Raw genomic sequence first — 27,500 nt, 5'->3', positions numbered from 1 at the left:
CTCTGTAATATTTGCTATGCCAATTTCCATTACCTTTTTCCTTCCAGGCCTAAAGTTATAATAGTCTGCAGAGAAAATACACCTACGGACTGCTGCAATCCCTGCGTATATTCAATACCATTCAAAGGCAACACGCAGCTAAAAATTAGTCAGACAAAAAAAGTGCAGGTGGCTAAAATATTCCCTCACTGTAACATTTTTTGCTCATAATTGCAACATGGAGAAAAAAGCTAGAAATATATTGTTTCTATTTGTACCTAGAACAGTTGCAGAAAGAGCAGCAGAATTTGTGCCTGGCATTAGAAAGCGTAATTCCTTAATGCTATATTGTGGCATATGGTTCATTGTAGCAAATTATGAATACATGTGTTTGGAGAGCTTTGGTAGTAAATTTGGGCTTTGTACATCTACAACAATGCCCAAATCTGACACATGTAATTTATGCAATATTAAGTTAATACAATATTATGAAATTAGCTTACTGTAGTAAAGCTGTAATTTTAAAATGAAAGACAATACAAGGAAATAAAAACAAAATAAACATTAGCATTTTGTGAAAGGTAAAACAAATCTTCCAAAAGTGTGCTTTGTAATTTATTATAGCACAGTGTTAATGACTTCCAGCATATTTAAGACACGATGCCCTTTAACAGCATAGCACAGTGCTGTTCAGAACGATCCCTGTCTTTCAACCTCCCCGAGACAATGCAGTCAATTTATTTAATAGGCAGCATTCATTCAGAAGCTTCTTTGAGTAAGGAGAAAGTAAATGGAAACCTTGGGCTCTGGTTTTCACCGTGCTCCTTAAGGTTCAGCACTGCATTTGCTCCATGTAGAACATTCTGATGAAGGTGATAAGGTTGTAGGAACATAGGCTATTATTCTGCATGCAAGACGATTCAAGATACGAAATTATATTTATCACATCATTGTATGTAACCACAAATTGGGAAAGTGATAAAAGCATTACAATACGAGCCCTTTAGCTTCTAGAAAATTGCAAATGTTGAAACACACAATTTTGTGCTTTTAAGAGGGAGAGGTGAGCAAATTAGAGCCAAAGAAGAAAGAAAAAAAAGGTGCATTCAGGTCATCACACACGAAGCTGAAGTGACAAATTTTCTGTTTTCAACTTTTTGAGGAAGAAAGGGATCACAAAGAAAACTGTAGAACGTCAGTATTTTTAAAGCTGCAGAGAACTTGTATAATGGTTACCAAAACCTGGAGGTTCTGATCCAGAAGAAAACAACTGCAGAATGCAGTGGCTTCACATATTAGTGCAGTTCAAGTCTCAGCCAACAGTGATGAGTAAAAATGTTTGTCCCTTCTTCCACGGAGGTGGAAGGCATGTTATATAGTACTGAATATTGCTATCATCCTGGAAATTTGCTGTTGATATCCCCCATTCTGCCATCTTCTTTCACACGGTCAAGCACAGAGAAAACACTTATCTGAGCAATCAATAAAATGGTAGAATTGCATAAGGGATAAATATATGAATGAATCATGAAATCTGATGGAATTACCACAAAAGGCTCGATGCATTTGAGCCTGGAGCTGACGCCAAGGGAGTTCCTGCTAAAAGTGATAAAAAGCAGGAAGTGTTTGAACTTTTGGGGTTCTTTCCTACTCATTAAATTGAAAACCAGGGAATAAAGGAAAATGAACTTGACTGTGTGTTTTTACCTTGTGATGCACAAGGACAAAAACTGAGAGTACAGATTAACCTGTTCATGTCTTATTAGTCAACACAACAGAAGACCTCTATCAACCTGGATTTTGGTAGATTGGCTGGACTAGACTGATATCCCAATGAAAGACTGAGATCCAGTATTAGAAAACAAGAACTCTGGCAAGTAAGCATGGATCCTTCTTAAGATGTGAAAAAAAGTTCAATAATCAAGTTCCTATGCTTTTTTTTTTTTTTTTTTTTTTTTGTTTTGTTTTGTTTTGTTTTTTTTTGTATCATAGAATCTACAATGGTGAACAACTGAAAATGTCCCAAAAATTTTTAAAAAGTCACAGGTAGACCTTCTGGATATCAACATCATATCAACATCAAGTAATTGTAAGATAAACCATGACAAACCAGATCTCAACCATTTCAACAGAACTAAAAGTAGCGTAAAAGTAGCATATTTCTAAATATAGTGGGAAGAAGAAAAAACAGTCAATGCTAACAACTGAGATACTGCAGCATATTTAACCACTCATAGTTTGCATAGCCATTAAAAGCTGATATTAAGACCCAATATCACTCAGTTCCACCAGCATGCACCAGCCTAAGCCACCCATATTAGGAAGTTCAGATGGATTCTCCTTATTTTCAGAATTTTTGACATTCATGATATAAAAGTATATTTTGTGTGTTAATTTGAATTATCCACTTTTGAACTTACAAATGCATGCACTTTATACTTATATAAAATCTAACTCTGCTATTTTGGTCCGTGACAAAATTTACAAAAATTAACACTGAATTACTCAGCAATAATAGCATAACCACAGATACAGTAAGGAATGTGTACAAAGTAACAAGCTTGATAATTTCAAAGAATTAACCTTCACCTATTCTATAACAATTGAATATTTTTACTTTTGCCTACTATTATAAGTACTGAAGAGCAAAATCAAGAGATAACATTTTATAAGCCAAATTTAAAGAAACACTGCTAAGACCCTTTATTGCTCAAATAACATGTTCTCCTCATTCTCTTTTTTAAATCAGTTAAATATAAACAAATTAACTTCCTACGCATGCTGCCCCTAAGTGAATTATTTTTCATTTTTAGAGTAGTTTTCCATCACTATGAACCTTTTCCTTTCCCTTATGCACCAGCAAACATACTGATACAATTTAAAGGTCATGTTCTTTTCAAACTGACAGGGCCCTCCAAAATTTTGACGAGGGTCCCTCCAAGAATCACACCATACAAACGGAAAGAAATTAAGTAAAGCATCACTTGATGTAGGCTCAATCATGTGAACTGATTAGAAAATGTAACCATGGAGAGAGGTGATTCAAAGTGTGACGGACAACCTTTCAAAGAAAGGAGATGTCATGTTGATAATAATAAGCAAGTACCTGACATTGAAGGAGGGGGGTGAACGCAGAGGGTCAATAAAGATATAATTGCCTTCAGCTACTAAAAAAAAAAAAAAAAAAAATCCAACTCCTTTCTAACTTTGCAAACTCTAAGGTAGATATTTAAAATGATCAGAGCATTTGATCTTCATAGTTCAAGTTTTACTCAAAAATACTAAAAATGTATTAATAACACTTCAGTAGGTTAGCTCATTCTTTCACACAGTATAAAAGATATCTTAAAGTTCAAAGCCAAATATACGAAATTTGCCTCAAAGGTTATGTTGATACATATTGGTTTGCGTTATAAGTTTGATCATCTTTAAGAAAACAGCACTGACTTTGGCTTGTAACACGCTCATCATTCTAAGTCACATAAGCATAAAGTAAATTTAGTGACATCTTTCAAATAGGTAATCAAGAAGATTGTTTGTTCTTGATACATTTTAGAGTAAATCTAAATATTTTCAGGAAAAACTATGCATTATGAACAGCAGATGAGTATGCAGTCCAAAAGAACAACCCCCTATATACCCTATTTATCCACTGAAGAAAAGGGTGTCATACTAATGTCGTCTTTATGACAGTAAACAATATTCTACCATTTGTAAAATAAATAAATATAATAGCAGTAAAATAAATAAATATATAACAATTCTCTAACTGCTGTTCTTTTTTTTAATTCTCCCCACAAGTTGCTAAGATCTGTGGTGCCCAAAATACTTCCAGCACAGAACAAACTATTATGGTGACAATTTGAAAACATTTCATCCAACTTATTTTAATAATAAAATCTGTCTTCTCTCTCCTATATAAAAATGTATATCATGTATATGGATAAATGTAATCTTAACTGATTTAGATACTATGTTCTTATGAATATCAAAAAGTTCAGTGAACCCATTTAGTGTTTCAGACAACCATGGACTGAGGATTAATGTCACTTAAAAAGTACACATGGAGCTTTTTTTTTCCTCACAGCTCAAATCCAGACCAAATTTGCATCAGGTAAGGTCTCTTAAATTGTTCAGGCAGAATAAATCAGAGATATACCTCAAGTTCTCACTGGACAAATGCCCATTTCATCAAGAAAGTAATAAACTATGGCACCCATGACAAACTCCAAAGCTATTTGCTTGACACAGTGCCGGTTCAAGGCTTGTCCATGTGTCTCAGATTGAAAGCTCCAGGACACAACCAAGGTGACACTGCAGTCATCCAAACTACTGCCTGTCTTGGAAAGAAACAAGGTTTTACTGCAACCCAGGTCTTTTGCAAATACTTCTTGGTCTCCTAGCTAATGAGGTCAGACAGTACTGTCCACTCTAGACATATTCTTCCCAGGGTATCATCTCTCCAAGAGACATTCCAGGAGGACATATCCTTAAATGTGCCATCAAAGTGAATTATAATGATAGAATTTATTAACATTTTTAATGAGGCAAAAATCATACATCTAAGGAAGCATGAAATAAAATGGGATTAAACAGCAACTGAATTTTTGAAATGTAGTAGATGATGTTTATGTTATTGGGAAGCTTGTGTTACACAAAAAGATAAAAGTTGAACTTAAGACTTGCAGACACCTCAACTAGAGAACATAACCAGACCTTCCTTCAGCAATTGACAACTTCCCCACACAGAGAGGGAAGAAGAAAGAGAGGCAGAGAGAGAACATGTGCATGTGCCAGCACATTCACTTATATATGAGAGCACTGCTTTCATACTAACGTGGTTTTCCTAAAAGAGAAAACTGAGAATGAGATCATTCGAATCCACAAGTAAGTACCACAACACAACAATAAAAACTAACATCTCTGTCAAGAAGTCAACAACATTCTCCCTAAATTGTGTACTTGTCAAACTGCATGATGAATGGAGCTCCAAAGATACCTGGGCACTCTCGATGCAACACACACTCCAAAAAAGTCAAATTAGTTATTGCCCTTCCATGGCCAGCTTCCTGCTTTAATAAAGATATTACAGCCCCAGCCTTCAACAGTTACCTCAACACTACAAGAGACAAGGGGCAATTTTAGAAAGAAAAGAGATTAAAAAAGAGTAAGATAAAGGAAAGATATGGGTCTCATAATTTGAGAAAACACAAAGTAGCAGGAAAAAAAAAAAAAAAAAAACCACTAAAATGAACATTCTCCAGTGGTGTCTTGTTGCAGATACATATACACTGGGGACTTTTAGATCCTGTGATTATATCAAGCATAGCTTAAAGTAAAAATGCTCATATGCACTCAATGCAAATGTAAGGCCTCAGCATGAATTGGCTTAATCAACTGATCTATTTTTTAAGGTGCCAAATTTCATGCCAATATAGAGAGAGTATTAGAAAAGTGTTTGTGAAATAGAGATTCACTCTCTGCTAGAGTAATGTGAAAGGACTGCATTAACACACTTCTGGATGTTCACACTAGAGCATATATTCTATGACAAAGCCATTGAGAACATGAGAACCTCTTTTCAAACTATGCATGAAATAAAAATTAACTCCTCACAGAAGATTAAATTCTCATGCAAATGGAAGGAGATCTAGCCATTCCATCACTGCTTGATGTTCTCTTCAAAGGGAGAATGGGAAGGGTATAATGCAAAAGGGAGGTCAAGCATTTTAGGGACAAAACATAAAAGTAAAACCCAGGGGTTGCAAAATCCACATATACTAAACCCATGACTCAAATTAATATAATTGAAAACCATTAGACTCATCTCTGTTAAAGTAAAAATTAATTTTATAGACTATCATTATAAACTATTGCTTCATCAGGAAAATACATCATGGTTATATTTTATAATTTTTATCCTCTCTTCCATGTAGCTGCTAGGAGGCAGTTACATTGAGAATTGGATCTTTCCTAAGTTGTTAACAAGACACATTCCTCTTGGTTCCTGGCTAGTATTATGAGAGTTTCTGTCTTATGTCACTATTTCTGACATATGCTGGAGATAGAATATCTTGGCTCAAAAAATACTGGACCATCGTTTTATGAGATGAGAAATTCTAGACCACAGACGCAGTTAGATTTACTACTGACAATACAGAGGTAACGATAACCTACCCTTATATAGCCCAGAGCCTTACATATTGTAAACTCAATTAGCAATTCTTTTATCTTCACCCAAAACAGATACATTGAACATTGCAGATAGAGAGCTTTACTCACAGACTCTGAACACAAGGATAAATACTGTCTTGCTTTACCAGAATAATTTCTAGTCCTATCATTTTTCATTCAGTTGGAGTTGTTTGATTCCAAGAGTCCATATTCCAGGCAGTCAGAGCACTTATTTATGAACACAATGTGGGCAAACGTGCATTTATTAGAGATGAAAGGCACAAGAGTTGCCCATAATTTTGCCACAAATAAACTTTTCCTTTGGTTTATGCTACATCATGCCCTTCCATTTGAATAGTTTTGATAAAGAACTGTTACTCCCTTTTCTTTCACTATACACAGTGTGGATACATTAGATAAACACTTTTATATGTAGCCGTCAAGGAGAAATATTCCACACAACGAAGCAGACCTTGTGAAATAACATTTCACTTATCTGTTATGTCTTTTTGAACCTTTCTTAGGAACTACATGTCTCTAAGGCCAACCTAGAGCAACATAAACTCTTGCTCCAACAACTTCTTAATTCTAAAGACCAGCAAACAAATAGAAATGTATGAACAAGGAAGGTTTCAACAGTAGCATGAACATTCTTTTACTACTTTTTACTTCCTTTTTCTGTAACACCCAAAAGAGATATTTAGTAATAGTCAATTTACAAGCATACACAGGAATTGAAGAGGTCTTCAAAATACTCTGGAGAAATATATCATTGCAGCTAAGCCAAAAATACAAGTCATCTTCACTTATGAGGTTTTGTGGATTTTCTTGCTGTTTTGTTGTTGTTGTTTGTTTTGTCTGTTTGTTTGTTGTTGTTTTACATTTTCACTGGTCTTCAGTGATTCACTACTACAAAAGCATAGACAAGAACAAAGCCAATATGACGATAGAGGGAGCACAAAAATTTGAAACCATAGCTCATGAAGGAGAAAAGATCTGAGGCAACGCAGTGTTTGTGACAACAATGAACTTATTTATAAGTACCTACTTTCAAACGTCCCCAGATGCTTGCAGTACATACAGAACCAAAGTAAACAAAAAACCTGTTGGATGTACACACCTCTATCTGTACTCAATTGCTTTTCAACACCAAGTATTTCAAAAAATTGGTTATAACTTCCGCTAACAGAAAAGGAGAACCTATTTTGGTGAAATAAAGTTGACATTTAATTTACTCGTGTAAATTTAAGTTGTTCATTCACTGTTGTTATACGTTGACAGATAAGATTTCTTCAACATTCTTGTGCAAAACAATAAATACACTGTAGTTAAATTCTAGATAGGAAAACATTATGCTTTGTCTTGACAGCACCACAGTTAGGCATAAAGTTATAATGTTTGAGTAATCTCTTCTGAGACTGTCATAAGATGCAGTCTTTCAAAGCACATATGTAACTGTCATTTGATTTTTCCTGAAATCAGAAATAAATGCATATCCTCATTCTTCATGTATAGATCTGGATTTCTCTCTCCTTCAGTCTCTTTTCCCTTGCTATAAACAGATATATCTGATGAAACAGAAAGTTATTATTTCAGCCTAGGTGAAAATAGCTTCTAACCATAGATTTTTTTTTTTTTTTTTTCAAATAAAAGCATCAATCCAGTAAAATGGTATCAAGAAAACAAAATGTACAGCTCATAGTTTAACTACTTCTTTTGTCTTACTAGCACTGATGTTATTTTAAGTAGTGAACTGGGAGTTATTTCTTCAATAATGAAGAAACAGATGCATCCATCACATTTCATGAAAATGAAGTAAATCAAACCCACTTTCACAACCTCATTACATATACACCTTTTTATTTTGGGCAAAAAGAGGCAAAGTATCTGTGATACTTCAGCTCAAAAGATTAAGACCTTCCCATTCTATAGTCAGTGCAGTTAATTTCTCCCATTTCCTATATTTTTAATCATTAACTAATATTTCTACATTTGCTAGGTTTGTCTCAAAAAAAAAAATTGCATATTAAATAAAGAACTTGGAGAATGAGAATGCATTCAGTGATGTGGAAACCACAAACAAAACTGCAGCTGGTTTATATATAATATAATAATAAAATGCAATATCAGGTTTCAGCCTTTCATCAAACATGCTCATGACTTGTACTAAGGTCTCTTTTCAGTTTGGTACTCCACTCTTCCTTTGTTTTCAATGGAGTGTCACAATTCTGTCACAACCCAGAATATCAGGGTTTTTTAATCACAGAAAATGAAGCACAGAAGTTCCAATACAAACAAACCACAGAATATCAAACTGATCTGCAAAGAAGCATCCACTCTCAGCAACTACTGCACAAGTACAGATTAATTTTACAGTGCATTATTAGGATAGATACCTCAGCATGCTCATGATGGCACCTATTACTGCTTCCTCTTATGTTTTAAAAGCTATTGTGCTTACACTACATGTTGTTGAAACCTCCACATGCTTTCAAGCAAACGGAGCAAGTGGTAACTCTCAATCATCATTGTATACCAAGGTGCTCAAAACCATGGTCACCATTCAGAGCTGAAACTCACAATGCAGTAGGTCACAAAACACTACTGATTGCTACATAATAGACAGAATTTCTTAGTTTAAGAGTTCTCCACTGCCTTTTTCCTCTATAATCAGTAGTCTTAAATGGTACCACTGCAAAAGGAAAGTTTTCTCAAAACAACAAACGGTGCATCTCTGTTTTCAGTACTGATGTTTAAACAGAGCTCTGACCTCAGTGAGGCACTTTAAGAAAGTCACAAGAACAGGAACGCAAGATACCTCAAAGGAACCTGTTCCATCCAAACTTTGTGAAAAATGTCCTAAAGTACCCTAAAGGAAAGTGTACTCAATAACCTAAACTTTTGTAGCAGAAGTCACGTGGGGGATTACTGTTATGGTCTGATGTTTTGAGTTAGTAAAGACCCTTGAGTTTATAGTGTCATTATGCAGCAGGCACAGTTTCTACATGCGTCCAGAAACCAGTATACAGATCATGCATATGAAGAGGAAATGTGGCTGACGCATTGTCTGATAACGTGCACTGTTGAACAAGACTTTTAGAGTTAAGGACAGCCACAGCAATGCTTAGCAGGTCTATCTTCTGCCTGCAGCCTTTGAACTCCAGCACTTCTAACCGAAACCCATATCCCACTACTGTGTTGGCCCAGCATTGGCAAATGAAAGCAATAAGACTGCCTCCAGAATCTTGTGCCTCAAGACCAAATCAAAATCTTAATGATCCATACAGTCTGGAAGAGGAAGAGCACATGCAACCATTTTATGCATAGAAGTCAATGGGTTAGTTGGTTAACAGAGATAGTAGCCATGTAATTTGACCTCAAGGCTTCTATAAATTCACTTCCAACATCAAGAGTATGCTGCAGTGATTTTCTCCCTTTTTTTTTTTTTTTTTTTTTTAAACTAAGACCCCCTGAGAAGATATTACTTCAAGTTAGTTCAAGATTGCTTAAATATTTTTTGCCGCCATTAAAACATTGCAGAGCAGAAGTTCTGAAAATAAAATTCCATATTTAAAATTAGTGCCAGAGAAGTCTGAAAAATAATTTTTTATGGGTTTGGATAAATTTAAAGAAATATGACAGTATTTTTAATTATACAAAGATTCTACTTCATCATACACATTCAAGATGCTAGGGAGAGAAAGTCTGTCTCTCCCTGAAAGGAAATCTTTCCCAGTCTGCTAGAAGAACATTAGGACAACGGGGATTTTTAACTTTTAACCAATTGTTAAACCTGCTAGTTTCAAGAAACAACTAACAGGAGAGTCCTCCTTAGTCAGTATTTACAGTCCAGGCCAGGAAGAAGAAATGAAAAGAAGACAGCCAAAGGGATGAGAAGATGGCAGTCCTGCATCTCTACTCAACTCCATTTTCTAATACTCAATGCCATCTGAAAAGGCTAAGTCTATACAGAAAATGTATTCTGGGTCTTCAGAGTCCGTGTTCAACAACATTTTAATTTCAGCCATCATCATTTCCAGGCCAGAATACAGGCTCAAAATATAAACCTTTTCATTTTAAAAAACATAGTGTAAATCATACATATTAACCCTTATATTGCAAAATATGACTGCTAGAATTGCACAGAAGTCATTACGCAATTCAGACATATTGCTTGGGCAATATCTTTTCCTCCTTTTAGCTTCTAAATCTTCCATTTGAAAATACAGTGATTTCAATTAAAGCAGAATATAAAGCATATAAAACATAGGCTAATGTCTGAATTTGAAACATAATGAGTGCCTTGAGGCACCATATCATAATTCAGTCTTGTTTTCTGTCTAAATGTGTACTTACAATAAAGGCAGGCTCTACTTTGTTACACAGGTAGAATTCTCATCTAGTTTCTTCTGTTCCTCCTTGACATTACCTTAAAGTTAGCATACTGCAAAACTTGTTTTGCAAAAGTTTATGCAGACTTTCAGACTTCATGCAGACATTTCAAAGTGATTTCTAGTTCTTAAAATTACAACAGCTCTGAGAAACTTGAGACAATGATCATGTCTACATCCATGTTTTTAAGATACCTACTCTAACAGAGCATTGTCTAAGCCTCGGGACTCTGGACAATACTGTAACATAGGTATTAAATAATAAAGTTCTGTCAAGTCAGTGATCTGTGAACTACAGAAGATTCACGTGATAGTGTATTATGGCTCAAACACAGCCCTTAGCAGCCATCATATAAAATCTCTGTAGTCTAGAAAAGTACTTAAATACTGATTTACACAAAAGCCATAAAATTAATAGGAATTACATATATTCAGAATTAGTACGTATTCAAAAATTTACATTTGGGAAGTTTTTGGTTTTTCTGGTTTTTGTTTTGTTGGGTTTTTGTTTGTTTGTTTGTTGTTGTTGTTGTTTGTTTTGTTGTTGCTGTTGTCGTTTTTGATTTTTTTTTTACAGAGAGAGCAGTGAGGTGCTGGAACAGGCTGCCCACAGAGGCTGTGGATGCCCCTCCATGGAGGTGTTCAAGGACAGGTTGGATGGGGCCCTGGGCCATCTGTTCTAGTACTTGCTCTAGCACAGTTGAAACCCTGTGTGTGGCAGGAGGACTGGAACTTGATGATCCCTGGGGTCCCTTCCAATCCAAGCCATTCTATTCTAAGAGATTTCAATGGCTTGCGTCTTCTTTGTGCTTTATGTAATTTCATTGCCAAAAATGTTAATAAATAAATATACAAGTAAAATCCTAAACGACCAAGTGTTATTGAAACATAGAAATATGTTTTGATACATTTAAAAATATATTTCAGGTTGACAGACAAGCATTAACAACTAGCTAGAAATAGTAAAAGAAATTCAAAAAGTTTCTCAAGATAAGAATTGACTTGAATTGATTTTCAATTTCATCCATTCCTAGCCAATAATTTCACCTTTTTCACCCTGGCCATAAGCACCACTCAGCACACTGACATTAATGTTCATCTCAGGGGAAAATGCAAGTTGAACTGACTTACCTGGAAAATTGGACTTGCACAGAAGGGGAACAAAAGATACAAGGAATGGAAAAAAGGAAATTGTGAAGTCAAATAAAGAAAAATATTTGAGTATCTTATTAAGAAAGAAAAAAAATGAAATAACAAAAAACACATGGACATTACAGAGTACCAAAAAGAAAAACAAAACAATAATACATTAGTCCTTTATTTTACAACAGAAAGTGAAAACAAATATGCTGAACACTGTATTTGAGAAAGAGAAAGAAGTCTGAACGCTTCAGATGTTCCAACTAGAGGAGAAAGGAAACAATGTGCTCTCTAAAATGTTCTGAAGCATGCTCTAAAAAAGCAGTGGATGCTAACAGTTGTATTTCATAAGAAACAGCTTCATTATTTCATGTATTTCTCTGTATCATCATTAGGCATCCTTTATTTTTACCTCATTGCTGAAAATAATACTTCTGCTGGCATTAAAAGCTTGATTTTACAACTATTTAATGCACTCGAAGGATGCTGTTAAAAGACATTGGCATGCTCATGTGAGCCATACAAAGGTCAGTGATTTGGAGGCTCTTTCAGACAATTTGCCAGGATTTTGGCATTTTGTAAGCACACATAGGACAGCTCTCCAGCAAGCTGACCTTGACAGTGAATCGGATAAATAAACCTTCAATTTACCCCCTCCAGCTCGATGCTAGCCCAGCCGATCCCTCTGGAGCCTTCACCTGTCCATATCGTTCAACTGACTGCAACTTTCAACTGACGAACATCCACAGCCTTACAGGTTCTGTGACAAACACCATCTAACAGATAAGGCTTCTGAAAAGTCAAAGTCAATAGTGTTTCCATTGAAAATTTAATGCTGCTTCCATCTTTACCCATCATTCTTCCTACTGTTGCATGTATCCCAGGAGGCACTTCAAGCAAAAGCACTACTCCATAACAGGTAATGACGTGGCATTTAATGATACTGTCCAAAGTGATCCAAGCCCATGGAAAGTAATGTGCACTCATGTACCAGATAAGCACGGCTGAATGTACTAGAACAGCAGTATCTTTCACTGCACTGTCACTAGATACAATGTGACATATGCTCTGCCATTGTACCTGGCTTTTCCTTTTACTTCACCATCAGAGGAAAAGAGCATTTTCAGATACAGAGCACCAAAGTGTTAAGGGAATTCAGTAAAAGGTAGGATGGCAACATATCCGTAATTAAGTATTCACAGCCTCTTTAATACTTCAGTGCTCTTGGATTCGCTACTAAAATCTGTGAATTATACCTCATTGAAGAATGTCCTTAATCGACTCTGACATGTTTTATTGGAGGCAGAAAAAATGTTTCAGTATGATAGATAAGGTTAAAAATGTTACTACTCTGATCATTTACTCTGGTGCCTTGCAAAAAACTCCAAAGCCAAAAACCATTTACATCATTCATCTGATGCAATGGAGAAAAGAAAGCATTATCTGACAGCCCATTTTAGCTGATGGGACAAAGTGCACATTTTCAATTTTCTGACAAAGTTACATTGTTTATGTAGATAAGAAAAAAACAACTGCAACGTTTCTACTGCATGCCATAAGGATCTGAAATTTGAGTTAAACAGCAAAGTACCTTGAGACCATGTGGAGCGTAGCATGACAAACAAAAATCATTTTTATGGTTTCAAACCAAATAATACATTACATGTTTTCTGTTTTAATAGCAGTGCAGTGTTTTCAGGCAGCCCCAGAACACTGCAGCGAAGCTCAGCGTGACATCTCTATGGATGTGTGAGAATAGTTCTCCCACTGCAGCATTACCCACGAAATAGTGAAATAAAAACTGCTGAAATATTTTAACTGAACATTTTAACCGAGTTTTTCCAGTACTATTTTTTATACTCTCCAGATCAACTGGCTTCTGCTTACACCCTTCACTGCAAAACAGGTGAACAGGAATTTCATACATGTTCAACTTCTATTTTTAATATTCCTAGAGAGAGATCGACAACTGTGGTGAGGTCGGCAAGGGAAGGAACTGTCTGAACTCATCTGCAGTATCTTCTCTATGCAAAGTTGTGACACCAGCAGGAAAAAAAATTGTTTTATTCTATTCCTCTGCATGTACTACATTCAGGTTTCAAATAAATATCTGTTCATTATTACCTATTTGGATGGACTACATATATGAGAGACGGAGAAAGAGAAGTATGTTTTACAATTCCCTGTTTTGCTTTTTTATCATAAAGGATTCCTATTCCATTCGGCTATGCCAACAAACCGAAATAATTATGACACGTAACTTATTTACTACGTTAATTCACAAAATCTTCAACTCAACGCTAATCAGGAAGCAACAGTATTTACTCTAAATATAAAGTAGCCCCATTTTACTCCACTTTACCATTCACACACCTAAAAGTGAGTATACATTGCAGGAAGTGGCTGAGTTATCTCAGGCTTTATGGTAAGTTTGTACAGCACACCTAAATTACTAGGACATCTATGAACCACACTGTTATCCATTAGAAAGTGAACCGAGAACTTACAAATAATTGGCTAGAACCCTAATTCTACAACATGAATGAAGTTCTAAATTAGGACCAGATGTTGGATTTCACTATTTAAATAACAGTTTTAAGGATAGAGAAAGATTCATCTTCCAAGCCTACTTCTTCCTGCAGACAATATGAACCATCTAATGAGACCACTGAATGCTTTATGAGCAATTCCATCCACTAGTTACTATACTCTGGCACCAAAATTGAAATATTCATTCTAAATCTTGTCATTAAGACTGTATTGCACGTCTGCCAAATTTCCAGTGCCAATTCTTATATTCCATTGCGATCAAGTGTTTCTTTAGAACCAAACTGATAACTGAAAGGCCTCCTACACATCCTGTAGGATCAACCAGCTCATTAACCTCCTGTTCTCAAAGACACTGTTTGGGAAAGAAACACTGAAAAAACAGTTTTCCGTAACATTATCTGCTCCTATCATTAGCTACTTGTTTCTCTGTTTACACGGTTAATCACAATCATAACAATGCTATGAACTGAACATTCCATCTTCCAAGGAACAGGAAAGGGGAATAAAAGAAAAGAAGAACAGAGAGCACGCAGTGTTCATCAAAATTCTGAACAAAACTTATGGCCATATACTCAATAAATATATATACATATATACATATATATAAGCATGTATGTATGTACACACAATGTAAGAAATCTACTTGTATGTCACACTAGGGACTGTCAGCCACAAAACTGTGCCTCCACAACACTGTAACGTATTGCCATATACTTAACTGCAACCCAGGAAAAGGTAATCGTTCTGAAAACTGTTCATCTAAGAGTGTAAATGAAATTGAGGAATAAAAGAAAAGGATTTTCTCCCTTAACTTTACTGCAGAGAGCTGTCATTAGAAGTCTTTATTTGCTTCACAGACATTTTCAATTCTATGATTTCTGACCATGGGAAGACATCAGGGACTACAATCAATCCATGCATTGTCCAAAGTAATGGACAATGGAGAACAGAAACAGAAAAAGGATCACATCTTTACCTCTTATTAGAGAGAATAAGTATAACAATGTTTAACATGAAAATTAACTTTAATCCTGCAGTACAAAAATAAAAAGAAAACGGGTTGAAGAATTCAAAAAGTCAAAACTCATGTTCTGGCCCTAAGTATCAAATCTTATTCAAACATAGCATAAGTTCACAATTAACTCCATAAGATTTCACTTAAATCTAGAATATTCTTGACTGATTCTTTACATATGCAATTTTTCACCACAGAAATTAACATAACATCTCTGTCCATACATCATAGCCAGAAGTTCCCTCTTATATGTCTCAGTTTTTTGAATCCTGTTTTCATTTCATTACCTTTGAAATTATTTATTACCACTGTTTTTCCAGCTTCATAACTGCTTTTGTTCTCTACATGTACAGCTCAGGAGGAGGAAAAAGAGAAAAAGGAGAGAAAGAAAATGTATTTTCCTTGTTATTAACTTTCAGACTAATTTTTTTCATATTTAAAGTAAGATGTTTTATCTCCCAGGCAGTACATACACCTTGCTCTATGAAGTGAGAGGTACAGTTGCTGCCCTGGCTCTGTGTGTGGTTGTGGCCTTAGAAGTCAAGCATAAAAGAAACAAAACTTTTTTTTTGTTTTTTGTTTTTTGTTTTTTTAATTCTGAAGTGAAAAATCCATTTGATTTCTTTTTGTTTATTGCTACATTACTTAGGTAATTGCTTTAGTTGAGTCAGACTGACAGCAGGATTCTGGACCCTCTGACTCCATTCCTTTTGCTATATTTATTAGTCTTACATATGAAAAGAATGCCTTGGCTTATATGATGAGTACTATTCAAGCAAAAGTTAAATCACTTGTATTTGCAATCTAAGTCAGCAACTGACAAGAAGAAGTGTTAAGAACTCACAGATATGCTTTAAAACCATATGAAAATGACAAGCTCAACCCTACCCCCCCCCCCCCCAAAAAAAAAATATTATATATATATACAATATATATATACCAGTTCATCCAAAAATGAAGATCTGCAAAGACCTGCAAAGTATGTAAGTGGAAATGCCAGTAACTTAAAGGTAACATCCAAACAGAAAACGTTACACCAGCACACACAAAAATTGGCCATACTGGAACAGATCACGTGCAAACTCACATGACTTAATCCATTATGACATTCAGATTAAGCTAAATCTAGAACATTCTTTGCCTTCCAAAATGACTGAAAGTCTTGTTATTTCAAATAATACTATCTTCCCAGAAATTTTCAAAATTCATAATATATAACAAACTCCTGAAATTTCATACCATGTGGCTATTTCTTGTGAAAGCAGAGAGATATTGAGGTATTCATTATTTCAGCGCATGCTGGCCTCTCCTTAAAACTCCCAGGGTAAGAACAGAATTTTTCATGAAAATATTAGGTTAATATGAGAAGATCCAGAGGAAGTAATAAGCTCCCAGATTTCAATTTTTGTGAAAGGTTGAAGTGAAACTGAAGGTTTAAGTTTTCATTGAAATTCTAACCTGATGCCCCAGAATGCTCAGACTATTTGAGAAATATGTATATGCAAACCTGTAACCTTTTCACGTGTTTTCCCATTCTCTTCATCGTCAGAATGCAACACATTTGTTTTAATAAGCTATTCACTATCCACCAAATCTTCTCAGGCACAAAGGAGTTGTGGTTAGACATGTACTGAAATACAGGACTTCCATTTGACATTCTCAGGTCTGTACATCCTTCTTACCCACATCTGATTTCTCAGACAAATTCTTTACTCAGAGTTTTGCCACATGTTAATTTCCTATTCAATCCTTAGTCCTGTAGCTGAGTTGTAGTTGGTACAAAGAGAGGTGCATCCTTGTAAGCCATCCTTAGAAATATTCTTAGTTATTTCCAGCCTATTAGTTTTTGTTCTGCTTCTGTTATGGTTGCCTTTAGCATTACTCTTTTGGTGTACAATTTTTGTATTTGCTTGAGGCCACAACAGTATCAGTGTTCTATGTCATATTCCATTTTGTCTCAGTCTTCAAACTCACTTGAAAAATTGTGGTCTATCACCACCAACAATGGAGAATGTTAATCCATACATTGTGAAAAACATGGCTCATCCTGACATTTTAAGCCACTAAACCAAATGCTTAAAGTGGAAAGTTTAAAAGGAAACGCAAGCCTATGTTAAAGGTACTGTCAGACGTAACATTAAGCAGTGGCATGGTTTATTATATACTTTATATATATATACTTCCCCGTTGCTCTTTGAGGGCTTCCTAGTCCGACTGCCATGAGATCACACAGAATTGCTTCCATTGCTTCCATTTCTTCCATTTCAATTTTCACTTCTAAATTTCACGGTATCAATCTTGTTATCTCTCATAATTAAGCTGCTTTTAAATGAGCATTTCTACTTGCACTGAGCCAAACAACACTTTTCTCGTTTGCTCAAGGATTTGAAACAAGACTCATTTCCTCAGTTCTACTAAATCTTCATGAGCTGTCTGTTCTTTTGCTTCTCATACTGTCATTTCATACTTGGCTTCCTTCTACGTAATAAATTATATACTATATATTCTTTTGCTGTATTCATTTCGCTTTCTCTGCATTTTAGGACACAAAGGAGATTCAACACTATTTCAGAAGAATCAACTGCTCACTGTCCACTGTCTGTTTTGTACCCTGATGTTACATGTAAAAAAACTACTTTGAAAGTAATGCTTCCTATTTATATCTGTTGCATTTTCCATGGCAATAAATAGGAGGCATTACTTTCAGAGCAATCTATGTCCACTGTTGATAATCCTTACATACGTGTGAAATCCCTATGAGCGATGAACAACAGTACGTTGTCACCTGTCAACTCAAAGTCAGTGTCATGAAAAACATGCACAAAACTGTTTCTATCACCATACCAAAGGATTTCTCTGCCTTCATTGAAATATCTTCATCATGCATCACAATGTCCTTACCAGTATATTGCAAATTTCATCTTACGATGAAAAAGGTAACAGTTGTGCTTTTGGATTACATTATTAGTATAATAAAACTGGGTATTTTTCAATCAAAATGCTACAATTGGAATTTGAAACGTGGTAACAAATTTAAAGACCTCAATTCGTAATTAGATGCACAATTTAAGATGCTGGATTTTAAAGACATGAAATACCATCAGAGCATGTGCAACATTAATCTGAATGACAAAACTATGAAAATACTCAGGATACTACTGGAGACTAAACAAGATGCTTCCCTCCCAGAGTGTGACCCTTTCCATCTGAAATACAAATACAAAGCATCAAAGTGTCCCATAGCCCCTTTCCAGAAAATATGTCATTAAGGAGGGGCTTTCAAAGGCTCTTCTTGCCAATCGTGAATGGTGCTCATACTTTTCAGGCTTTCATGGCTTATATTTTATACAGAATATGAAAAAAAAAAAAAAAAAAAAAAAAAAAGTGTAGAAGGAGACAAAACTTTTTACATTTTACATTTCAAGTGAAATATTTAAAAATCATACAGAAAGAACTGGTAAAACACAGTACTCGTCACTTCAGCAAATTCAGTTTGATACAATCACCACTCAGAATTCATCTCATTTATAAAGCATACCTATACTGTCGAGCCTAGAGTCTCACTTCAACCCAGCCGCTTTCCTGGCTAAAAAGGAAAAAACAAACAAATAACAACTAATTCCGACCATCTGATCCCTAGAAAGTCCTCCAGGACAGAAAGGCCTGAACAAACATCCATTTTAGAGAAAAAAAAAAATTAAGAATCTTTAACATTGCTGAAAATTTGGCAACTAAGGGTTATGGATGAAGATTAATTTGTAATCCTTCCTTTGACTATATACAGCTATGAACAGTTATATCCTGCTTTTTAGAAGTGACTACCACGTTACTACCAAAGAGGCTGGGAATACTGCTTGCATATTGCAGAATTTTTCTTGGAGTTTATATCACGATTTAAAAAGATGACTCAGGGGAAAAAAAAGTACATTTTTGCAAAAATTACACTTGGTGAAATCAATAGCAATTATTACATCCAAAATATGTTATGTTTATATTAAAGGCAGTTTTAATTTGAGTCATTTACTGCTAATATTCTCCTCGGTGACAGCACCCAAGTTTCTATTCAAAATTACATGGACTCTCTGAGTTACCATAGAATGCTTTTTATTTTAATGCTACAATAACACAGATAATAGTTATCTTAGCAGAAAGATAAAGAGATTACTGAATTCTAGACCTTACATGGAAACAAATTTCTTATTTTAAACTATGTCACACTTGCTCGCCAGAAAGAGTGATTATAATCTGCAAGGGAAAAAAAAAAGGCAAAGCCCTCAAGAAGCAGGCCTTTCATAACTTCACCATTTTTCACAGGCAAGTATAATTACAGTTTTGCATAACCATCTAATGAGAGGAAGTCCTTTCTTGCAGTGTTAATAAAGGACCTCGCATAACATGTTAACAAAGCAATGGCGCTCAGTGTAGGTAATGTCACTGTGTAATTAGCATGCTCATAAGATGACTTAAGATTACGGTTTATCTGAATCTAATAACTGCCTATCAGCAGCTTTACCACTCTGTCTTTTTCAATACATCTTTCCTCGTGAATGGTTTGATATCCACCTTCTCAGAACAGAGTTGCAGAGGGAATAGCATGTCACTAACAGAAGTGAAATAAAAACACAGTTTGAAAGCAATTAAATGAATAAACATTTAACTTAAAAACAGCTTTTTCTTATACCTGGGCATTTATGTTGGGATACAGTATTATAAATATCAGTATTTGCAACTAATTTCCACATTCCACCTTGCACAATACTAAAAAAAAAAACAAACACAAGAAATGCCACTGGAAATTATTCTGGCTCCTTAATAAACAATGCTTCTCTAAGCCACCGAAGGACTTTTTTCAACAAAAATCTACCTGCACTTGGAACCCTCACATTCAATATTTACCAGTAGCCAATACTAAGTGCCTCACCCCTGTTTCTGGAGACAGGCTTGCAGAAGCAGAAAGTGATCTGATGGCACAGCTGGACCAGAGGCACTTTTCCAGCTCCCAGTTCTGCAGTGCAGGCCTCAAAGCCAGAATCAATAAATAGCCAGATGCAGTGCAAGAAGTTGATTCAGAACAACGTAATGTTATCCATGCGTCCCCATACATAGATTCCTTCCCTATAGCTTTTTTCCTCAGCACATTCAAGAAAGCAAGCAAATAAAATGACAAGGTTGGGGATGAAAGACAGTGGTTAAGTTGGGCTTGGCATATGGCTTACAACATACACAATGCCAATCCGGCAGGGTGATAAGTCAGAGTTTTAGGGATCAGGAATGTTAGCAGAACAGGGAGAACATTTATTAACATAAAGTGAGCACGATGCATTTCCCTGCTTAGAAGCATTATAAAAGAATAAGAAATAGAAGCCTTTTCCTTTCTTAAAAAAAAAATAAATAAATAAAAAAAATCATCTCCCTGAAGTAGTAACTGTAAAACAAATTAAGACATTTCCAAGTATTTGCTAACCTACTTACAGGCATCATTGCTCCCTTGGGCCTTTGTAGCCTTACACCTTCCTTAACGGACTAGCTGAATAGGTAAATGGGTTATATCAGGCCAGGAAATCAATGTGTATACTGTGTTCTCAGCCACAGATGAGCTTGTCGAAGCCATTTTATTATAGCTCTAGGAGCCGTATTGATCTGACTGTTAACTACTCTGAGGTGGCTAGCAATCCAATGAAGATGCGTTCTGCCGTCCATCCAAATGCTTTCTCCCCTCAATAGTTCTAACAGAGTTAAGTGTTTGCAGATTGAATTAATTTAATGTTTGCTTAATCAGAACTGACTATGCTAGAGCCTAAATTCTATTAATTACTAAAGGAATCACACTTATGTCGTAACATGACGTTAGGCTGGAAAGGGCCTTATTTTACTATTATAAGAGGGAATAAGGGTTGTGGGCAGAGTGAACAGATAAGTCAGCTTTTATTTCACAAACATATGTAGTTTTTTATTTTACATTCTCCAAACAGAAAGAGTTCCAATCTTTTTTTTTTTTCCTCCTTAAAGTGGCTCATGATGGTTATGGTTGATCAGTAGAATTTCCATTCACTGAATTGATAAGCAAAGAAATTTAACAATATACTTGATAATGAGGAAGAAAAAAGTTGAAATCTCACTCAAGTTTATTTCTGCTAGTACCTAAAGGCCTTCTGTTGAATAGAACCAGATGCTTCTTTTTAATTTCTATCTTATTTCTGTTTAGTCCTACGGTTTACATAGTTCATTTCTAGAATAAAGTTAGAGATGCTTTTTCACTTTATCATATGAAAAAAAGATCCCCACATTTTCCATACAGAAAAGCAATGATCTACAAGTGAAGCAAGCACTGCTTTATGTTGATGTAACTAAAATATGAAGATTTCCACCAATGTTGTTTAAGCAGTGGCTTCATTGAAAATAGAGAACAGGTAAAGTTTCCAGGCAGCTTTTCCCTGTGTTAAGCAAAACAGATACAGGCAAAAGGGCAAGCATACAGTGCTTTTTGTGTGTGCATTCCAAGATCTATCACATCCTGAGTCCTACAGAGAGCAGGTCTCCAAATGCAGCTTTTTTTTTCCCCCTCCCTAAGTAGAATGGCTCTTAATTTACCATTTTTGGATGACGCACACTTAAATTATTTTTGTCTTTGTTTGCAAAACCAAGTGAATTTGCCTTTTTCTTCTTGAAACAGCCTATAGATGAAAAGAGAACGTTTTGTCTGGAAACAAAATACCGTTGATTTGATTAATATAGCCGTATGCTTACAAAGCACACACTGAGCGTTAAATAACAAACGGTAGCCAACTGCACAGATTAGCTACATACAAAACACATGTCCTGGAACAATGATTTTATTTCAAACAGAGGAACAGTCTGTGCTCTTTTCTTACACCCCAATTAACCATTTCAGTTGCACTCTAAAATATATTTCTGATATCTACCTTAACTATACGTGTAAAAAAGGTGTTTCCCTCATGTGCCTATAGATTACATGAAAATACTTGTGACAAAAATCTCTCCTGCCTACCCCTCATGGTCCTCACTATATTGTACTGTATTTATTACAAAATGAATGGGTGTTTCAAAGCCACATTTTAATCTGAGCAGAGAAGTTACTTGCAATGGTCTTTTTCCAGCAAGTTCTATCAAAAGCTAGAAATATGACACCAGGAGACACTGTTCAGTAGGTAATAAGAGTGAATCAAGCCCTCTTAGTTATGTATCAGGAGCCTACACTGAGTCTTCAAAACTGAGTTTAAAAAAAAAAAAAAAAAAAAGGGTAAGAATTAAGCAATTAATACATTTCAGCCAAAGCAACCAACCTTGGGAAAAAATAAAAATTTAGATTTAGATCTGTTACCTTATAGCAATGATCTTGAGCGGAAAGCATCAAAAGTCCTCTCGTGTGTTTAAATTATTATTGTCTTTGCAAAACCAAGTGAGTTTGCCTTAAAAAAAAAAAAAAAAAAAAAAAAAACCAAAAACACCTACATAGCTACTAGTGTAGTGTATTAATCCAAAGAAAAAACCTGCAGACAAAAAGCAAGAGCAGATCCCAGACAAATACTAGCATTCCATGACCTAACAGAACATAAAGGGACAAGGGATGCAAAAAGCAAAGTTCGACAGTCAACATCCATTTCTGAAGGAGAGTCAAAGTATTTCCTGTGAATTCTTAAATGAATTTTCTTTTTTTTTACTCCTATTGAAAGTCTAGGATATGTCACTGGAAAAAAGTTTTGCTGAAAATATTTTCCTACAGTTATTATTTTTCCCACTGTATTTTAGAAGAAATGAACCACGAATCCAGAACTGCACAGATTCTACACTTCTGGATAAGACACTCTACGAGCTAACTGCATTAACACAAAGTATACAGAGAATCAACTTTATGTCTTATTATAGAAGGATATCCTTGGAGCTGAAGAATATTTTTCAGTATCTAATCTATATTACAATTTGCAAACTAGAAAAATTCAACACACAGTCACAGACTGTACCAAAAAGAGACTGTAAAAAAAAAAAAAGGCTGCACTATCCAAGAACTATGAAAAATAATTTCCTGAATGCGTCTCTTCCATCCTCTATAAAGGTCCATTGTATTTTTAAAACATAGCTTCTCACCTCTGTACTGTGCCAGTTACTAAGAGCGCTGATAGGGGCAGCAGAACGGTCCTTCAAGAACCAATGCAATCCTTTTCATCCTAAAATTACCTTGCCAGATGGCATATCTGTAGAGGAGAGGTGAGCAAAGCCTGAGGATGTTGCAGGAATAATGACTGATGATTTAAAGTGCTAAAAATACTAAAATACATTTAGTGGTTACTGTAAGCATTTTTATTGCAGTTAAATTCCAGCTCACGCATTTGTTTAACGCAAACCAAAATTTTCATTTTACTTCTCAGATAAGGATATTCTTTTTGCTAAATGATCATTCTCCAGTGAAGTGTAATGCTTGAAATCTGCATTCCATGTTAGAGGTGGCTGATCTACACAGGGAGCAGTGATATCCAGTATAATGAAATATTGTTTTTGCAAGCCATACCTTTGAAGAGCACCAAGATCATCCTGGGTTAAAACACCAATAAAATGAAAAATCCTCATTACAATTGATTCAAACATGTCAAAATGCATTTTACTTTAATCAGGCTACCCTGCCCTCCACTTTTCAAACATTTCTAAAACATAAATTATATCTTACATTACAGAAAGAAACAAAACTGGCTGCTTTAAACCATAATCATTGCAAATTGCAGCATTGACATCTCCAAATTAAAATTGCACGAGAAATCACATTTAGGTTGTTTCAACCACTATCTACAGTCATTTGACATATTATAGGATCAGAATAATTTTAAGATGAATATAATATTCTTCTCCATGTATTTCATTAGTGAGGATCATTTGGATAAAAACAGAGCTCTATTTTTGAAGTCCACTGACTTGCCAGAGATAACTGTTAAGAGTTCAGTGTTTGCAGTATAACAACCCATGAATGACAGTGCTCTCTCCTATTTCTCAAGAGTACAGCTTTGTCATCTACCACTGTGATCCCAACAAAGAAAAATCCAGATGTCTGCAAATTAAAGGAGAGCAGGATGACATTCTGCTGTTAATGCTCAGCATACATAAATCATTGTAATAAGAGAAGATTGTTATATTAACCTTTGTCATGCAATTTTCTTTTTCTCTGTAAGAAATAGGAAAAACAACAAATTAGGTAGCAAATTCATCCTATTTTAAAGCAGAATGGCATAGGGAACTTTTATTCCTTTGCCAGCCACATGATTTCCACTTATTTGGAATTTTATGTGCATCCTGTAAGAAGTTAATAAGATACACACATACTACATTTCAGCTGGTATACTGCCAGATAGAAAGACAGAAAGCATATTTCTAAAGAAATCATAATTTTAGCAAAATAGATACGGGAAAACAGCAAAACATGGAATTTAACCTTCACCCTATCAAAAATCCATCTTACAGTCATGTTCTTTCCCTGTTATCATGTGGAAAATGGAACATTAAAGTTTCCGTATCTTAAGAATGGATATGCAAGTTCTTTGACTATGCACAATGGACAAGAATACTGTCTCACAAAACAACTATTAGAATTGAGATCTCCAGCCTCAGCAGACCCACAGCAGAGCTAATGCACCACAGAAAACACCTGCTAACACTTCAGTACTGCATACGTCACTGGTGTATATAGTGACTACGCACAGTGCTACAAGATCAGTGCTGAACATTTACTTTAATGACAAAGACCCACCATACTTCCAAAATAATTTATTTTGAATTTATTATTGAAGTTTAAACTTTAATTTAAAAATTGAGCATATTGTTTCAAATGTATCTTTCAATACATCTCCTGTTTTTGCTCTACATGGAAGTAGGTCTCACCAAAGGTTCTACATAATGTCTTCCCAATTTTTCACCAGATAGATAGATTGATAGATCAACACATAGATAGACGTGGGGAGACAGGGAAATAGAAGACAGGAGAACTGTTTTTGTTGCAAGTTGCATCTTTTTTTTTTTTTTTTTTTTTTTTTTTTTTTTTTTACAAAGAACTTTTTACAAAGAACATCTTTTTTTACAAAGAACTATTCATATTTTTGACCATTTCTGCAGTAGGCAAGGAGATAATTACTTACATGCAGCACAAAGTGTAATCATTTGAAATAATCTTACATCATTTCAGTACATCCATATTTCATGTTTCAAAATATTTTAGCCAAAAATATGAAAAAATCCACATAGTCTAATCCTCGCAGCACAGTAATAAGTAAAACCAATACATTCCCAACAACCAATCATTAAGGCAAAGAATTACTCCAATTTAGTCTGTGTTCCCTTTGGTTTGCCTTAATCCCAGATTTTTATTTTTATTTATTTTACTATTTCCACTGTATATCTAACTTTCCTTCCATCCCTCATGAAACCATCTCAGATGCACCCCTGTACACAGCAAACATGAATGTAAGTGAACTTACTAAAATATACATTCTCACTTATTTACGTTCAATTTCAAAATACTTGCTTTGATTTCTAGCAGTAAGTGAACAATGAGCAAAAAAAAGCACTGATTCTTTTGAACTAGCCAGTAATAAGACTTAAGAAGTTTGCTCACAACATTTTCAGAAGACAATGGCAGCTGGCATTTCTTTCATTTAACTAAATTTTGTGATCAATGTAGAATACAATTCTGTCAAAATCAAGGTTATAATTAAAAGACTTTGAAATTAATAAAAGGTAAGATTATTTTAAACATGCTTAATTCTCAAGAATATGAAAACCTTTAAAATACAGTCATGTGGAAAAATAACCAATCATAACTAGCAGATGTGCACAATCCTGCATGAGCTACAATAAGAAATAAAAATGGATTAAAACTTGGCACCTGATCAGTTGATAGCTAAAGCCATGGAAAACACACTGCCTGGAACTCTCTTCACCTCATTTTTGCCTCTCTGAGAAAGTGAGGTGTATTAATGTAATTTCAGAAAACTAGACATAGTTGCTGCTTTCGGTATGTTTGGAACAAGTTGCATATTCCCAAGAGAACAGGGCCATTAGTTACCAGGCTGCCAACACATTCCAATTTAGAAAGGATGCAAAGAAGTATTACACGTATATTCCTATGATGCATGTGTTGAAGGAATGCTTAATACCACTGAAACAGTATTTGTTACCCTTCCCATGAAATCACCAGTTCCTAAAGTATGTCTCCAACTTCACACATGAAAACCTTCACTGATGTCCATATTCACATGGCTAATCAAATAGCAGCTCAAGCAGCAGCCTATGTCCAAAGCCTTGCGAGAATTATGATTTAACCATGACAACAGACCACTTTGATCCACTCCATTATCTTCAAATTGATCTGAATTTGAGAATTGACAAAAATCTATGAGTATTACTTCATTGAAGAGGTGGTATATATTTAAGATCCCACTAAACACAACGAAATACAGATTTTTTAAAAAACATCAGTACTGCTATGGAATACTAATATTTGTAAGTTTACCTTGATAGGCACTTTCCATATGGATGGTAATTTGGTGGACAGCTGCAGTATAACAGGAGTCAGTGACAGTGTGTAAGCATTTAATTCTGGCTTCAACTTTACATAAAGATAATGTAGACACATGAGGTATGTCTGCTAAAATGAACTAGATTTAGTCTTTACTTTCTTCTTCCTGTTCCTTTGTTACAAAGGCAATACAGTTTAGTGCATGCCTTCAAAATTCCTGATATATTTTCTCATTAAATACATATTTCTTAAAAGGAAAAATTGCAGGATTTTTTCCAGTTATCTCTGAAAGACATTAACGTATATGGTTTTCTTAGAAAGCAAAGCTTGAATGAAATAAGATATATATCAAAAATATATTCTTCTTGTGTGACCTTCCAATATTCCAAACTCTTGCTGCAGTCGGGAAAGGCAACATCAATGAAACCCACCCCTAAACTGTCCCACAGAGGTCAAAAGGGGAAACAGCAGTTGTGCATCAATTCTTCCTCCGCAGTTTGCACAATCTATAGAAAACTTGGGGCAGTCACCGTTGTTGAGATAATTAATGTCACTTTTACTGAGTTTCACTTGCCAGGCTTGATTGGTGGTATTAAGCTTGGGTTTATTGAAGCTACTCTACTTTTTATCCTCATCTTCCCATTCCCCATCCCAGTTTTACATCTGCACACGTTCACATATTTATATCCACTCAACCTCTGGAGAACCAAGGATGCATTCACTTATAAGATCA

General features: G+C 35.1%; 1 long non-coding RNA gene across 3 annotated transcripts in view; it reads right to left on the bottom strand.

The window, feature by feature from the left end:
• LOC122183175 overlaps positions 1-27,500 on the bottom strand; it is a 368,354-nt gene that overhangs the window by 267,161 nt on the left and 73,693 nt on the right. The window contains exons 2-3 of one of the 3 annotated variants that reach the window (XR_006180127.1): positions 23,356-23,462; positions 22,592-22,679 (exon numbers count right to left, since the gene is read on the bottom strand). The exons of the other annotated variants lie outside the window; for them this stretch is intronic. This is a non-coding gene — a long non-coding RNA (uncharacterized LOC122183175). The remainder of the gene's footprint in view (positions 1-22,591; positions 22,680-23,355; positions 23,463-27,500) is intronic. 3 annotated transcript variants of the gene reach the window in all.

Source organism: Lagopus leucura, unplaced genomic scaffold (genome assembly GCF_019238085.1).
Source record: "Lagopus leucura isolate 7727_CA_CO unplaced genomic scaffold, USGS_WTPT01 Super-Scaffold_100017, whole genome shotgun sequence".
NCBI lineage: Eukaryota > Metazoa > Chordata > Aves > Galliformes > Phasianidae > Lagopus > Lagopus leucura.
Note: the sequence above shows the minus strand (reverse complement) of the source record. Positions and strands in the feature narration are given on the sequence as shown.